At 51.1% G+C, this 16,531-nt stretch overlaps 1 long non-coding RNA gene across 1 annotated transcript in view; it reads right to left on the reverse strand.

The window, feature by feature from the left end:
* LOC149444178 (uncharacterized) overlaps positions 1-16,216 on the reverse strand; it is a 29,208-nt gene extending 12,992 nt beyond the window's left edge. The window contains exons 1-3 of the long non-coding RNA XR_016306549.1: positions 16,083-16,216; positions 11,836-11,933; positions 10,453-10,527 (exon numbers count right to left, since the gene is read on the reverse strand). This is a non-coding gene — a long non-coding RNA (uncharacterized LOC149444178). The remainder of the gene's footprint in view (positions 1-10,452; positions 10,528-11,835; positions 11,934-16,082) is intronic.
* Positions 16,217-16,531: the final 315 nt, after the last annotated feature.

Here is a 16,531-nt window from a genome sequence, read left to right on the forward strand (position 1 = left end):
CAAAAAATGTACCGCTTTGAGCACAGAAATCCTGACATCATCAGACCGCTAGGGAGGCTACGACCACCCCCTCCCCCTCTCCCCCTCCCCCTCCCCCTCCCCCCACAAGCCGCCTGAAACTTTGTAAAAGATAAAAAGGTTAATGGTGAAATTACAGCGTTATTATATAATCGTGTTTTCTTTCAGTTGGTTTCCCGCGAGGAGCGCGGCGGCTCTTCCGTAGGAATGACCCGCCAATTAGTGAGGATGTTATTAGGATTCGGCGGCGGCGGTGACATTAAATATGCGCTGACAGGTAATAGGTCCATTAAATCCCAGAGGAATTCACTTAGAATTTCTTCCACAAGGCGATTTAAAGTCAGGACGGGATGGGGGAGCGGGGGAGGGGATGGGGGGCTCATTATGCGCGGAACGCACTAATACAATATTGAACAATGAAGCGTTTAACTACAGATTTCACAGGAAAATGCTGCCAATTAGGGGGGGGGGGGTTTGGGGGTGGGAGGGGGTGAGGAGAATGGACGCCCAGATTGTGGAGCTCAGAGTCGGGACTTTTTTTAAAAAATTTTTTTAATAACGACTCACAATGTATTCTGATTAATTAGGGGGCGGAGCACTGAGCACCATACCGCCATTCACCTGTGGGGGCGCTCCGCAGAAGCAGCTTCTAATACTCAGCATAATCCCTCAAATGTTTTTGTGTAACCGGAAGCATGAATGCCTCAGCCTGGGGTGCGTTCTTCTCCTGCATGTGGGTGGGCAGGCAGCCGTCACACAGCAGAAGAAGCACACTATTGATGATCTCCATCTCTCGTATCCTTGTGATTTGAACCCAGGGGCGGACTAACGACTCATGGGGCCCCTGGCCAATAGGAGATCATGGGGCCCCTGTGTCCTTGCCCAAACTCAAAAAAGCCTATGAAAAAGGTACCAGGGGCATCTCATGGGGCCCCCTCCTTCCCCCGGGTCCTCGAGCAGTGCCCGAGTTTCCAAATGGTCAGTCCGCCCCTGTTTGAACCCCTTCCCGCCCCCGCCATCCCTTTAAACAGTTCAGAACACCCGGGGCTGGGAAGGATCAGTGGTCATGTGACCAGAGATTTTTTTTTCCCTGTTCAAAATGTATGTAATGGCAAGTGGTGCTGAAGGGTCCAATGATCCCGACTGCTGGGGGATCTATCGTTGCTGATGGGGATTTAATCTTGAGGGAGGGGTCTATTGTTGAGGGAGGGGTCTATTGTTGCATGGTGTGGGAAGTCTTATGTTGCTCAGGGGGTCGGTTATTGCTGGGGGGATCTATGGTTGTGGGAGGAGCCTATTATTGCATGGTATGGGAAGTCTTATGTGTCTCAGGGGGTCGGTTATTACTGGGGGGATCTATGGTTGTGGGAGGGGTCTATTGGTACTGGTGTGGGAAGTCTTATGTTGCTCAGGGGGTCGGTTATTGCTGGGGGGATCTATGGTTGTGGGAGGGGTCTATTGTTGCATGGTGTGGGAGGTCTTATGTTGCTCAGGGGGTTGGTTATTGCTGGGGGGATCTATGGTTGTGGGAGGGGTCTATTGGTACTGGTTGCTGGAGGATTTATTAATGCAGTGGGAGGAATCTATTGTTGAGGGAGGGGTCTATTTTTGCTTGGGGGAAGAAGTGTTATGTTGCTGGGGGGGGTTATTTTTTCGGCCCCCGTACTGGAAAGTTTGGCCCCCCCCTGGCCTAGAAGATACTAGAAAAGGGGCGGAGTTCTCCACCTACTGGCTGGAATGGAGAACACAGAACAATGCGATCCATCTGCAGGAAGTCTGCTATTGGAGGGTGTGTAATGAAATCTGTCCAATCAGACGACACATCCCCTTCATTGGTTTTGGTTTGTATTTGATCCCACCAGTAATATATCCTCCACACTGGATTTGTATCGGCCTTTTCCCCCGGGGGACTCCGATCACCTAGGAGGGGAGGCAGCCATGTTGGATATTGCGTTGGCCGGGAATTGAACCCGAGTCAGCTGCTGGGAAAGCAGCCATGCTAACCACTACACCACCAACGCGAGGTTCCATGTCTTCTGATGGCGAAGGTCTCCTCCGTGCCTCCAACCCACCAATCCCAACCCTTCTCTCCATTGTATATACAGATATGATGGGGGGGGGGTGACACCCCAATATAGAGAGAACATTGTATATACAGATATGATGGGGGAGGGGGGACACCCCAATATAGAGAGAACATTGTATATACAGATATGATGGGGGAGGGGTGACACCCCAATATAGAGAGAACATTGTATATACAGATATGATGGGGGAGGGGGGACACCCCAATATAGAGAGAACATTGTATATACAGATATGATGGGGGAGGGGGGACACCCCAATATAGAGAGAACATTGTATATACAGATATGATGGGGGAGGGGTGACACCCCAATATAGAGAGAACATTGTATATACAGATATGATGGGGGGGGGGTGACACCCCAATATAGAGAGAACATTGTATATACAGATATGATGGGGGAGGGGGGACACCCCAATATAGAGAGAACATTGTATATACAGATATGATGGGGGAGGGGTGACACCCCAATATAGAGAGAACATTGTATATACAGATATGATGGGGGAGGGGTGACACCCCAATATAGAGAGAACATTGTATATACAGATATGATGGGGGAGGGGTGACACCCCAATATAGAGAGAACATTGTATACACAGATATGATGGGGGGGTGACACCCCAATATAGAGAGAACATTGTATACACAGAGATGATGGGGGAGGGGTGACACCCCAATATAGAGAGAACATTGTATATACAGAGATGATGGGGGAGGGGTGACACCCCAATATAGAGAGAACATTGTATATACAGATATGATGGGAGGGGTGACACCCCAATATAGAGAGAACATTGTATATACAGATATGATGGGGGAGGGGTGACACCCCAATATAGAGAGAACATTGTATATACAGATATGATGGGGGAGGGGTGACACCCCAATATAGAGAGAACATTGTATATACAGATATGATGGGGGAGGGGTGACACCCCAATATAGAGAGAACATTGTATAAACAGATATGATGGGAGGGGTGACACCCCAATATAGAGAGAACATTGTATATACAGATATGATGGGGGAGGGGTGACACCCCAATATAGAGAGAACATTGTATATACAGATATGATGGGGGAGGGGGGACACCCCAATATAGAGAGAACATTGTATATATGTCTTCTGATGGTGGACGTCTCTTTGGTGCCTTCAGCCAGGTGCGATGTAACACACACGTCATCCCGCAATTCTCATGCGTCTTGCCATGCGACAATTGCAGCAACATCACACTGCATTCGGGGCGCCATGTTGATGGTGAACGTCTCTTTGGTGCCTCTTCAGACATCTCCATAAAGGACGTCACTGGCAGGAAGGGTTCTCATTGGCCCCAGCAGAAAAGGCCTCCAGCTGGAAAGACTCCTCCCACTTCGGAAGCCAATCAGAGTTCCTTTCTTTTCTCCCAAGCTCCATCCTCCAAGACCAGACCTAAGCCAGGGGCCCAGTTCAGTCACAATCCTGGGGCCCCTAATCCCTAAACCTTCAGACAAGCCCTATAAAACCTCCTGAAGGGAAGTCCCCATTTCCTAAAGTGGGGGGACGTCTGTTGGCCTTTGGGGTCACCTGGTCAGCAGACATCTCAGAAGCTCAGGTAAGAGACGTGGTGTCCAGAGGCTACAGACTAGAGTTCATCTCCCTGCCCCCACCCCGCTTCGTGTTGTCCAACCTGCCGGTGTCCCCGCAGGGACTAGCGGTCCTCCATGCTGCTCCTGCAGATCTGCTGACCCAAGGAGATCTCCCCATTGGACCAACAGCAGAAAGGTTTCCGGGTTTTTACTCCAACCGTTTCCTTGTTCTAAAGCCTCAAGGAGGACATAGGCTGCATTCACTGGGGGGATTAGGGGGCATACAGGGGATTCCTGGGGCTGGGATCACTGTGAACAGTGGGGGATGGGAAGTCTGTACAAAGCAATGACAGGCTGACAGGAGCCGCGACCATTCCCATGTATCCGCACATCCATCGGTCATCTGTGGTCAGGGAAGGATGAGCGATCCTGGCCCTAACCGTAGATGACCGATGGATGTGCGGATACATGGGAGTGGTCGCGGCTCCTGTCAGCCTGTCATTGCTTTGTACAGACTTCCCATCCCCCACTGTTCACAGTGATCCCATCCGCAGGAATCCCCTGTATGCCCCTAATCCCCCGAGTGAATGCAGCCTATGTCCTCCATGTGCTCGGGTTCACACCAATGAGGTGCGGGAAACGCTGCGAATCCTGTACGTTTCCCGCACCGCATTGCAATCGCATCACGTTCATGCGATCTGGTGCGGGAGTCAGTAATAAATTATTGACACCCGAAACAGATGGCAAGACGCGATGTGATTGCCAGAAATCACATGACATGGGTGAGAAGACCCATACCATGTGATTCAGGTGCGGATCTAAAGACAGTCCTGCACCTTTGTGGTGCGGATGCGATGTGATTTGAGCCATAGGAAGTGTATGGCCCAAATCGCAGCGCACAGACATGTGCATGGAATGCGCAGAGGAATGCGGTGTGATTCCTGTGCAGACTCCATGCAGTGTCCCGCACCTCATAGTGTGAACCGGCTGGGAGGCTTTAGAACAGGGAAAAGGTTGGAGTAAGGCCCCGGTCACAGGGGGCGTACTAATCCGTACAGCCGTGGGGGGCCGTGTTTACTTGGGGGATGTACCGGTGTTCATGCATCCCTGTGCAGGCAGGTTCATTGATGTCAGTTGGGATGCAGCGGCTGCATGGATACAGACACTGCTCCCAATGTAACATCTGTGCGGGTGAACAGCTGTGAACACAGATAGTGTGCGTTCAGGGCCATGCATCCATACGGATGTCAGATTGGGATCAGCATCTGTGTCCATGTTACCACTACGTCCCAACTGACATCAATGGAACTGCCTGCACAGGGATGCATGAACACCGGGACATCCCCTGCAAATAAACACGGCCCCCCACGGCGGTACACATTGGTATGTCCCCTGTGAATGTGGCCTAAAAACCGGGAACTATTCTGCTGTTGGTCCAATGGGGAGATCTCCTTGGGTCAGCAGATCTGCAGGAGCAGCATGGAGGATCGCTAGTCCCTGCGGGGACACCGGCAGGTTGGACAACACGAAGCGGGGTGGGGGCAGGGAGATGAACTCTAGTCTGTAGCCCCTGGACACCACGTCTCTTACCTGAGCTTCTGAGATGTCTGCTGACCAGGTGACCCCAAAGGCCAACAGACGTCCCCCCACTTTAGAAAGTAGGGAAATCCCTTCAGGAGGTTTAATAGGACTAGTCTGCAGGTTTGGGGATTAGGGGCCCCAGGATTGTGACTGACCTGGGCCCCTGGCTTAGGTCTGCTCTTGGAGGATGAAGCTTGGGAGAAAAGAAAGGAACTCTGATTGGCTTCAGAAGTGGGAGGAGTCTTTCCAGCTTCAGGCCTTTTCTGCTGGGACCAATGAGAACCCTTCCTGCCAGTGACGTCCTCTATGGAGATGTCTGAAGAGGCACCAAAGAGACGTTCACCATCAACATGGCGCCCCGAATGCAGTGTGATGTTGCTGCAATTGTCGCATGGCAAGACGCATGAGAATTGCGGGATGACGTGTGTGTTACATCGCACCTGGCTGAAGGCACCAAAGAGATGTCCACCATCAGAAGACATATATACAATGTTCTCTCTATATTGGGGTGTCCCCCCCCCCATCATATCTGTATATACAATGTTCTCTCTATATTGGGGTCCCCCCCCATCATATCTGTATATACAATGTTCTCTCTATATTGGGGTGTCTCCCCTCCCCCATCATATCTGTGTATACAATGTTCTCTCTATATTGGGGTGTCACCCCTCCCCCATCATATCTGTATATACAATGTTCTCTCTATATTGGGGTGTCACCCCTCCCCCATCATATCTGTATATACAATGTTCTCTCTATATTGGGGTGTCTCCCCTCCCCCATCATATCTGTATATACAATGTTCTCTCTATATTGGGGTGTCCCCCCCATCATATCTGTATATACAATGTTCTCTCTATATTGGGGTGTCTCCCCTCCCCCATTATATCTGTATATACAATGTTCTCTCTATATTGGGGTGTCCCCCCCCATCATATCTGTATATACAATGTTCTCTCTATATTGGGGTGTCTCCCCTCCCCCATCATATCTGTGTATACAATGTTCTCTCTATATTGGGGTGTCACCCCTCCCCCATATCTGTATATACAATGTTCTCTCTATATTGGGGTGTCACCCCTCCCCCATCATATCTGTGTATCTAATGTTCTCTCTGAGTCTGCTGGCCGGCCTCTTCGGTTGGCCCGCGCTTCTTCTTTAGCCGCAATACATTCTATAGGTGTCAGACACCACCTGACGGTATCTCTAGCGGCCCACAGTGCGGGGTTCCTCAGCACGCGGGGTCTAAGTCCCAATCTGCTTATGCACCAGGGCCCCTGATGGTGGGGATGGACTTGGAGCAGACCGAGACCAGGGCGCGACCCCTGAGTATGTCCAGCAGTGGTAGAGAGTACCGTCAGAGGTGTTGCGGGAAATAGAGCCTGACGAGAAGAGGCTGGTAGGCCTTGCAGCAGGGACTGATCCTTGCGGGATGGATGGATGGACAGTCAGCGTGACGTAAGTTGTAGTCAGGCAGGCCGGGTCAGCAACGTGCGGGCAGCGAGGTACCGGAGGAGCAGGCAGAGAATGGTCAGGGTCACGAGCCGGGTTCAGCAACGTGCGGGCAGCGAGGTACCGGAGGAGCAGGCAGAGAATGGTCAGGGTCACGAGCCGGGTTCAGCAACGTGCGGGCAGCGAGGTACCGGAGGAGCAGGCAGAGAATGGTCAGGGTCACGAGCCGGGTTCAGCAACGTGCGGGCAGCGAGGTACCGGAGGAGCAGGCAGAGAATGGTCAGGGTCACGAGCCGGGTTCAGCAACGTGCGGGCAGCGAGGTACCGGAGGAGCAGGCAGAGAATGGTCAGGGTCACGAGCCGGGTTCAGCAACGTGCGGGCAGCGAGGTACCAGAGGAGCAGGCAGAGAATGGTCAGGTCAAGCCAGGGGTCAAGCAGGAGACAACCAGCAGGGTCAGGATCAAGCAGAGGTCGGCAACAGGAAACTTCACAAACCAGATGACAGGAACAGGATAATAAGACATACCTCCTGTCCTGTTTAAATAGCGCGCCCTGCGCTGTCATTGGTGCCAGGCGCCTGTCCGCGATCGGGAGTGCGCATGCGCGGCCGTCGCCGCCGCCACGATCGCCCAGGGCCCACTGGCTAGAGCGTGTCGGTGTTCTGTGCATGCGCCACCCGGCGTATCGCGGCAGAACACCCGACCCCTGACAATAGGTGAATACGGCTGCGATATTTAGGAGGTGACACAGTCGAAGATGAAACAGTCTGCTGGACATATAATTGGATGTCTCCCGCACAAGATGACGGCGACCTGGTATGAGGTGGGATTGTTGAGATTTTTCACCTTACGTCGCTTGTGCTTCTTCTTTCGCTGGAATAAATTGCGTGGATTAAAGCGGGTGCCATCACTAGGAGATGCACCGCTGGGATGGCCAGTCGGTTGGTCAGTCCCAGAACTAATGTCATCGCTTGGTGGTTGGATGATGTCACTGATTGATGACATGGTAGAATATCTCTTAGGAATGATGTCATGCGTTGATGGGACGGCATCATCACCCTGTGGAATGACATCACTCGATGGGACGGTATCATCAACCTGTAGAATGACATCACTCAGTAATGGGACGGTATCATCGTCCTGTGGAATGACGTCACTCATTGATGAGAACATTTTGCCATAACTGAACTCTGTGGTTGTCCAGCGCCTCTTCATTGCCCGGCATAAATCCCGTAGGATAAAACGGGCGGTATCGCTAGGAATTTCACCTCTGGATTGGACACTGGGATGGACAGTCATGGTTGTCCATTCTCGCCTATTGCCAGAACTCGATCGTAGGATCATGTCTTTTGTTGGAAAGACGCCAGAAGTCGTTGATGGTAAAGTGTTATCTAATGCTGGAAAGAGTAAACCTCTTGTTGATGTGCTGGAAGGATGAACACGGATGGGATCCCTGGGAGGTGCGACGCTGGGAATGGGAAAGTCAGAATCTCCCGTAGCACTGTCCGCATATTCATCTTTTGGTGGTATGTGGTCACTCTCTGGTAGATTGAGCTTGCGGTGCCTGAACTCCTTGGTTGGCCTGCGCCTCCCCATTGGCCGGCATAGATCCCGTAGGTGAGCACGGATGTCATCCCTGGGAGGTGCGACGCTGGGAATGGGAAGGTCAGTCTCTTCCATAGCACTGTCCACACTTTCACTTGTTGATGGGAAGATGTTAATGTTCCTGAGCCGCTTGTTTCGCTCGCTCCTCCTCATTTCCCGGAGTAAATCCGTTATGTGAGCACGGACGTCATTGCTAGGAGGTGTGAGGATGGGAGTACGAAAGTCAGCCTGGTCCATAGTGATGTCTGTTGTTAGATTGATGTCAATCGTCGGTGGGTTGATGTTGCTTTTCGTTGGTTGGATCCATTGGTGAAATGGCTTGAAATATTTTAGGAACATTACCAGCAGCAAGATGATAAGTCCCAACAAGCATTCTGATTGGTGCTCAGCAACAGTATTTATAAGCATGGGTAGCACTGTGTTCCCTAAGGCCGCCCACCCATTGGACCAGACTGACTGGAGCCCAGCAACCATCCATTGGTAGCAGTCAGTGGCATTTATAAGCATGGGTGGGATTGTGTTCCCTAAGGCCGCCCACCCATTGGACCAGACTGACTGGAGCCCAGCAAACATCCATTGGTAGCAGTCAGTGGCATTTATAAGCATGGGTGGGGCTGTGTTCTCTGAGGTTGGCCCCTCGCTGTACCAGACATCGAGTAGTTGAGAAAAGAATTCAATCAGCTCCAGGAACATCAAATATTGTGCTAATATTGTGGCCAGATGATTCCTGCGCAGGATGTACCTCAGAATGAGAACACTTATCAGGACTGTCCCCTTATACCAGAATGGAATGGTGGCCAGTAGTGAAAACCAACTGATGGGTCCTGGGGACTCATTTTCCAATTCTCTGACCTTTTCCTGCTCCAGTTCTTCCATCATCTTCATGGTCCTCCCCTCCTCCATGCGTATATCTGGGGAGTCTTTGATGAAATATCGGTGTTCCTCCATCATCTTCATGCTCCCCCCCTCCATGCGGATATCTGGGGAGTCTTTGATGAAATTTCTTTGTTCCTCCATAATCTTCATATCATTGTCCTTGTCCATGCCGGTCTTTGTGGAGTCTTTGATGTCCTTCCTATGTACTCCCCAAGGGAGCAACAGGATAACAATCGCGGCAAAGATTCTGCACATTTTTGTTTGTTTTTTTTAGAAAAAAAACAGGAGCTCTGTAAGGAAGCAGCTGTCTCTGGTGAGAGAAAACAGCAACTGAGGACTCACAGTGAGGGAGGTCATGTGACCACAGTGAGGGGGGCGGGGTTTATGTGTGACCAATCAGCAGCCTCTGTTCAGCCTGCTTTACTCTGATTGGCTCATCTGGGATCCAGTCTGTTTACAGTGCAAAGTCACAGTGAGGGGGGCGGGGTTTATGTGTGACCAATCAGCAGCCTCTGTTCAGCCTGCTTTACTCTGATTGGCTCATTTGGGATCCAGCTCAGGTGGCTTTGGATTGGATGTTGGGATGTAGAGCAGATCTGGATTGGATCCTATTATATAACATTGATACCATTTCCCTGTATTTATAATATAGACGCCTCTGTTTATATTCATACAATGTTATTATAATGTCACTTTATTTATTTTACTGTATTAATAGGATTGTAATGATTGATATGAATTGTAATATAAACAATAATGGGTGTAATATTAATAATCCCAATAATTACTGTATGTATTAAAAATCCACTGCTAAAGATAAAACCAATTCAGCAAATAAAATATACCGCCTCCGGGTCTCCTGAGGAAGTCCCGCATCACAGGGACGAAACGCGCTGAGATCACGGGGCACACCCCTTTAGGCTCATGGGCGTGGAGTGTACGCCAGCCTGCGGTGGTATTTCCAGCCTCTCTGGCACACGCCAACAGGACTTTGTAACCCCCCCAAACACGGTCAGTGAGGAAGGCCTTCACCCCTGGTGCCAGGAGCGGGTGAGGCGGCATTCGTTCTTTCAGAAGTGAGGTGCGGACTGCTGACCGTCTCCGCGGTGCAGCTGAGCCCGGAGCTATTGGCTGGCATGAGATCCCAGTGGACGGCGCTACATGTGACTTCACTGATGATTGGGTCAGTACACAACACCCAACTCCAGGATATTAGCACCCCCTCTTCACACCCCCATCACCCCCTCAAATGCCCATTGCACTTACCTGGAGCTGCAGTCACATGACCGTCCTCTCTTCTGTTTATTTCTTGGGGTCCTTCTTCAGGTGTCCATGCAATGCCTGAATATTTAAAAAAAAAAATGTGTTTAATAAACATTCTGTACCTTGCCCCGCCCCCTTCATCCATTTGATTTCAGTTCTTTCGATCATGGAGGCCCAGCATCATCTCACCCTTTTTTCCCCATCCTGAACGTCCCTAGCCCCGCCCCTTTCATTAACTGGATTTCAGTTCTTTTAAATCACGGAGGCCCAGCATCATCTCACACTTTCCTCCCCATCCTGAACGTCCCTGGCCCCGCCCCTTTCATTAATTGCATTTCAGTTCTTTCAATCCTGGGGGCTCGGTGTCATCTCACCCTTTCCTCCCCATCCTGTCCCTGGCCCCGCCCCCTTCATCCATTTGATTTCAGTTCTTTCGATCATTTTGTGATATGTTACACCCTGAATATGGGTGTAACATGTTACAAGAGGCAAACTTATCCTTGAAGGTACACACCACCACACAGACCCCGGCACCACACAGAGCCCGGCACCGCACAGAGCCCGGCACCGCACAGAGCCCGGCACCGCACAGAGCCCGGCACCGCACAGAGCCCGGCACCGCACACACCCCGGCACCGCACACACCCCGGCACCGCACAGACCCCGGCACCGCACAGACCCCGGCACCGCACAGACCCCGGCACCGCACAGACCCCGGCATCGCACAGACCCCGGCACCGCACAGACCCCCGCACCGCACAGACCCCGGCACCGCACAGACCCCGGCACCGCACAGACCCCCGCACCGCACAGAGCCCGGCACCGCACACACCCCGGCACCGCACACACCCCGGCACCGCACACACCCCGGCACCGCACAGACCCCGGCACCGCACAGACCCCGGCACCGCACAGACCCCCGCACCGCACACACCCCGGCACCGCACACACCCCGGCACCGCACACACCCCGGCACCGCACACACCCCGGCAACGCACACACCCCGGCACCGCACAGACCCCGGCACCGCACAGACCCCGGCACCGCACAGACCCCCGCACCGCACAGACCCCCGCACCGCACAGACCCCGGCACCGCACAGACCCCCGCACCACACAGACCCCCGCACCACGCACACCCCGGCACCACGCACACCCCGGCACCACACACACCCCGGCACCACACAGACCCCGGCACCACACACACCCCGGCACCACACAGACCCCGGCACCACACAGACCCCGGCACCACACAGACCCCGGCACCACACAGATCCCGGCACCACACACACCCCGGCACCACACAGATCCCGGCACTACACAGACCCCGAGGCTGAACCCTCCTCTTCAGAGCATAGACAGTGTCTCACATCTCACACGCACTCACATGTCTGCTGCAGTGGAGGCAGAATATCCGCACCCAGAAGTGTGCGCACAGCTGGAACGCATGCTGCTGCCTAACAGAACGCAGGGCAGGTGGTGACCCTGGAAGTCAACCAGAGAAAATACAATTAAATTGAAAAAAAAAAATGACATATACATTATCTATCTCTCTCTCATATATATATATATATTATTTGTTGACAGATAGATGGAGAGAAAGATATATATATATATACACTGTAGAGAGAGAGATATATATATATACAGGTGAAACTCGAAAAATGAGAATATGGTGCAAAAGTTCATTGATTTCAGTGCAGCAACTTAAAAGGTGAAACTAATATATGAGACTCATTCCATGCAAAGCAAGATAGTTCAAGCCGTGATTTGTCATCATTGTGATGATTATGGCTTACAGCTCATGAAAACCCCAAATCCACAATCTCAGAAAATGAGAATATTCCATGCAATCAATAAAACACGGATTGTACATAGAACAATATCGCACCTCTGAGAAGTAGAAGCTGCATATGTACTCAGTACTTGGTTTGGGCCCCTTTTGCAGCAATTACTGCCTCAATGCGGCGTGGCATGGAAGCTATCAGCTTGTGGCACTGCTGAGGTGTTATGGAAGACCAGGATGCTTCAATAGCGGCCTTCAGCTCTTCTGCATTGTTCGGTCTCATGTCTCTCATCTTTCTCTTGGCAATGCCCCATAGTTTCTCTATGGGGTTCAGGTCAGGTGAGTTTGCTGGCCAATCAAGCACAGTAATCCTAGGGTCATTGAACCAGGTTTTGGTGCTTTTGACAGTGTGGGCGGAGCCAAGTCCTGCTGGAAAATGAAGTCAGCATCCCCATAAAGCTCGTCTGTGTAAGGAAGCATGAAGTGCTCCAAAATCTACTGGTAGACGGCTGCGCTGACCCTGGACTTAATGAAGCACAGTGGGCCAACACCAGCAGATGACATCGCTCCCTAAATCCACACAGACTGTGGAAACTTCACACTGGACTTCAAGCATCTTGCAGTGTGTGCCTCTCCATTCTTCCTCCATACTCGGGGTCCTTGTGCCTCTCCATTCTTCCTCCATACTCGGGGTCCTTGGGTCTCTCCATTCTTCCTCCATACTCGGGGTCCTTGGGCCTCTCCATTCTTCCTCCATACTCGGGGTCCTTGGGCCTCTCCATTCTTCCTCCATACTCGGGGTCCTTGGGCCTCTCCATTCTTCCTCCATACTCGGGGCCCTTGGGCCTCTCCATTCTTCCTCCATACTCGGGGCCCTTGGGCCTCTCCATTCTTCCTCCATACTCTGGGTCCTTGGGCCTCTCCATTCTTCCTCCATACTCGGGGCCCTTGGGCCTCTCCATTCTTCCTCCATACTCGGGGTCCTCGGGCCTCTCCATTCTTCCTCCATACTCGGGGTCCTTGGGCCTCTCCATTCTTCCTCCATACTCGGGGTCCTCGGGCCTCTCCATTCTTCCTCCATACTCGGGGTCCTCGGGCCTCTCCATTCTTCCTCCATACTCGGGGTCCTCGTGCCTCTCCATTCTTCCTCCATACTCGGGGTCCTCGGGCCTCTCCATTCTTCCTCCATACTCGGGGTCCTCGGGCCTCTCCATTCTTCCTCCATACTCGGGGTCCTTGGGCCTCTCCATTCTTCCTCCATATTTGGGGTCCTTGGGCCTCTCCATTCTTCCTTCATACTCGGGGTCCTTGGTTTCCAAATGAGATGCAAAAGTTGCTCTCATCAGAAAAGAGGACTTTGGACCACTGAGCACCAGACCAGGTCTGTTTTTCTTTAGCCCAGGTAAGACGCTTCTGACGTTGTTTGTTGTTCAGGAGCGGCTTGACAAGAGGAATACGACATTTGAAGCCCATGTCCAGGATCCGTCTGTGTGTGGTGGCTCTTGATGCACTGACTCCAGCCTCAGTCCACTCCTTGTGAAAGTCCCCAACGCTTTTGATTGGCCTTTTCCTGACAATCCTCTCCAGGCTGCGGTCATCCCTGCTGCTTGTGCACCTTTTTCTTCCACACTTTTCCCTTCCACATAACTTTCTATTAATGTGCTTTGATACAGCACTTTGGGAACATCCAACTTCTTCTGCAATGACCTTTTGAGGCTTTCCCTCCTTATGGAGGGTGTCAGTGATGGTGTCAGGTCAGCAGTCTTTCCCATGATTGTGATTCCTACTGAACCCAACTGAGAGACCATTTAAAGGCTCAGGAACCCTTTGCAGGTGTTATGGCTGAATGAGCTGATTAGAGTGGGACACTTTGAGCCGAGATTATTCCACCTTTTCACAATATTCTCATTTTCTGTGATTGTGGATTTGGGGTTTTCATGAGCTGTAAGCCATAATCATCACAATGATGACAAATCACGGCTTGAACTATCTTGCTTTGCATGGAATGAGTCTCATATATTAGTTTCACCTTTTAAGTTGCTGCACTGTGTCATGGAAATTTTGTATTGTTGGTCGAACTTTAAATGTGTCATATATTCGTGTTATTCATATGTCTCTCGTGTGGCTTAATTAAAGCTCTGAAGGCTGCAATTGGGCCATGCGCATGTACAATGTATGTATTACAGTACTCAGCTCGGTAATGGATGAGATGGCGGATCTGCGCTTATAGACTGGCGTGTATACCACCACGGCATTCGATGCGAATGCCGCTGGCAGTAGACCGCGGGCCTGTATCCACATATCAGCAGCATAGTACCACATGGACTTCATAACGCAAGGCGCCAAGCGGTACGAACTCCGCGTGTAGGCTTATGCATATCTTACAACCCATTACCAATCTGAACTGTATCTTGGATGGATGTGTTTTAATAAAGATCGTATCGGGCCCATCCGGGTACAGACTGATATTTCTAGGGGATGCTTGTACAGGGAATGGACATACTGCTAGGAGCTGGGAAATATGACCTCAGATGGCTCATGGGGGGAAAGGGGAGGAAGTCTGCTGACCTCAGAAGGCTCATGGGAGGAAGGGGAGGAAATCTGCTGACCTCAGAAGGCTCATGGGGGAGGACCAGTGATAGATAATAGGAAAGGCTATGCTCCAATAGGAATGTACATCCTGTGTATAGGCACTCCCCATTGCATTGTTCGGTGGGAGGGGATTAACTTTATTCATGTGGGGGGCATGTGTGTATTTGTAATAAAACCAAAGGCTGAGTCTGAAGCCGGCCCTTATGTGAATTGCAACACCAGCCTTAGAGTGTCGTGTGATTATTCTAGGGTAACGGAGCTCCATCATCCACATCTCAACAGAAGCTAAAAGTAGCTGGATGGGCAGGAATCGTGTAGTTTAGTTGCAGTCGTGGTAAGCGAGATTCGCACAGCTTTATGGGGGATTTCTGCGCATCCAACTGCGAGTACTCACGGTAAGGAGAAATTCGTTAAAGCGAATTTCCAAGACACTATCAGTGTCTCCTCAGTGCTGGATGTCAGTACCCATCAGTCCCTCCAATAAATGCCCATCAGGGCCGCTTGTCTGTGCCCATCAGTGCTACCTATCAGTGCCCAGCAGTGCCGTCTATCAGTTCTGCATATTGGTGCAGCCTCAACAGTGCCTCCTGATCAATACCCATCAGTGCTGACTATCAGTGCCTTCTCAGTGCTGGCTGTCAGTGCCCATCAGTCCCACCAATCAATGCCCATCAGTGCTGGCTCTCAGTGCCAATCAGTGCAGCCTCATCTGCACACATCATTGAAGGAGAAACATCACCTATTTACAAAACTTTAGAGAAAATATATATTTTTTTCATAATGTTTGGTCTTTCTTTTGTTTAGCACAAAATAACCCCCCCTCCCCCCCCCCCCCCAGTGATGATTAAATAGCAAAAAAAAGCTCTATTTGTAAAAAAAAAGCTATAAATTTAGTTTGGATGCAATGTTGCATGACCGTGCGATTGTTATTCAAAGTGTGACATCTGGCCTGGGCAGGAAGGGGGTAAAAGTGCCCGGTAGGCAAGTGGTTGATGTCACTTTAAAGCGCAATTTCCCCTTTTTGGTGGAGTTGCGCTTTAGTAAAAGGTCTGCATGCTGCATTATTTCCTCTATAACTCGCTGGCTTTAGATCTGTAAGTGTATGGTAATCCTTCCCTTCCTAACCAAACCGTTTATACAAAAAGAGCCGCACAGGAGGCGGGGCTAGAAAGAGAACCTGTTACAAAGTGACAGCTTTTCCCTTTCCCTGAATACTTGAGGCAGAATGAAGCAGAAGACTGAAATCAGGGACTTACATCTCCTCCGCTGTCCTTCATCCCGATGATGTCTGGGGGCGGAGCCAAAGTAACTACGGCGCCCGCAGGTAAGTGCACCCCAGTACTGGCGGGCACGCTGGACGAGATGACGGCGACTGGAGAGGCATCAGCAACCTGGAGGAGAATGTGCAAAATTGTATAACAGAACAAAGAAAACGGTTTGGTTTTTTTTCCCCAATCTTTTTAGCACAAAAAGAAAACAACCCAGTGGGGGCTCATTGGTGGATGTGAGGAGGAAAGTCTCATTGATGGAGGTGGGGAGGGAAGTCTCAATGGTGGATGTGAGGAGGAAAGTCTCATTGATGGAGGTGGGGAGGGAAGTCTCATTGATGGAGGTGGGGAGGGAAGTCTCATTGATGGAGGTGGGGAGGGAAGTCTGGCCTGTTTAGCCAAATCCAAAAACTGACAGGTGGACCTGATTGGAACGG

This window comes from Staurois parvus, unplaced genomic scaffold, assembly GCF_062004578.1.
Source record: "Staurois parvus isolate SC_StPar_1 unplaced genomic scaffold, SC_StPar_1.0 ptg000808l, whole genome shotgun sequence".
Lineage (NCBI taxonomy): Eukaryota > Metazoa > Chordata > Amphibia > Anura > Ranidae > Staurois > Staurois parvus.